The sequence below is a fragment of the Puma concolor genome, chromosome D1, assembly GCF_028749965.1.
Source record: "Puma concolor isolate L17-30 chromosome D1, mPumCon1.1.hap2, whole genome shotgun sequence".
Classification (NCBI taxonomy): domain Eukaryota; kingdom Metazoa; phylum Chordata; class Mammalia; order Carnivora; family Felidae; genus Puma; species Puma concolor.
The window spans coordinates 15,060,751-15,061,876 of record NC_141676.1 but is presented as its reverse complement, the minus strand read 5'-3'; the positions used below and the strand labels follow the sequence as shown (position 1 = coordinate 15,061,876).

The following is a 1,126-nucleotide window of genomic DNA, read 5'->3' as shown; positions in this document are numbered from 1 at the left end:
TCCCCACAGACCTTGCACTGGAAAGCTGAGTAAATCTATGGGATGTACGGTTTACATGTTGCACACTTACTGCACATGATTCATCTTCAAAGTAAATCTGAATTGCGAGAGCAAATCGAGGAGCTCTCTCTTGGATCTCATCTCCTTTTCAAGCGAAGGTAAGTTTTCAAACCCAAATAAACTATATTCTTTTCCTTGCCTCCCATGCAGGACTGGGTTTTAGGGCAGTTGCCATGATAGAATTCTGTCTCCTGAGACGCTTGAAGCTCCGGGAACATATTTGTCTTAGTGACGAGAGGATCTGAATATGTCAGGGCTCCCAGATTTCGCTGGTCTCTGCTTGATGTGTCACACTCTCAGGAGCAAATTTTTAAGAATATAATTTGTTGTCAAATAAAAATATGGAATGCTTCATGAATTTGCATGTGATCCTTGTGCAGGGGCATGCTATCTTTTCTGTGCGTTCCAATTTTAGGAATTGTGCTCTGAAAGTGAGCACACTTGGGACCAATTCCTTGGAAAGGGGTGGTTATATTCGAGGGGGCAGGGGTATAGTACCCTATATATGTGGGTTTCTTTTTCTTTTAATTGATTAAATAAGCATCTGACCCTCAATTTATTTATTTACTTATTTACGTATTTAATTTAAATGTTTGTTTATTTTTTTTGAGAGAGAGAGAGGAGAGAGAGAGAAAGAGATAATGAGTGAGGGAGAGAGGGAGAGAGAGAGAATCCTAAGCAGGCTGTCAGTGCAGAGCCCAATGCTGGGATTGATCCCATAAACCCCAAGATCATGACTTGAGCTTAAATCAAGAGTCTGACACATAACTGACTAAGCCACCCAGGCACCCCCTATACTTTTGAATTTCTTATGTATAAGGCTTAATGTTAGGAAAAAGGATTGGATTGTATACTGACCGTACACTGTCATTATGCATTGGCACTGTTGATAACATGATTCTATTATATACTGATGTTCTGCCAGTCGTGATACTAAAGTTGTCTGTCCAGACCCACTGTCACCCCTGCTTGCAGCTAAGAATTATATTCTCTTTCTGTTGTTGGGGTAAGGGGCATATATAGAGTGGAGGAATGAGAATCAAACTGTCTCATGAAATCTGAGACA

General features: G+C 40.6%; 1 non-coding gene across 1 annotated transcript; it reads right to left on the bottom strand.

Annotated features, from left to right (window-relative positions):
* Positions 1 to 395: 395 nt before the first annotated feature.
* On the bottom strand, positions 396 to 499 carry LOC112866188 (U6 spliceosomal RNA). The gene has a single exon (XR_003224053.1). It is a non-coding gene; the product is annotated as a U6 spliceosomal RNA (small nuclear RNA).
* Between the last annotated feature and the right edge of the window lie 627 nt (positions 500 to 1,126).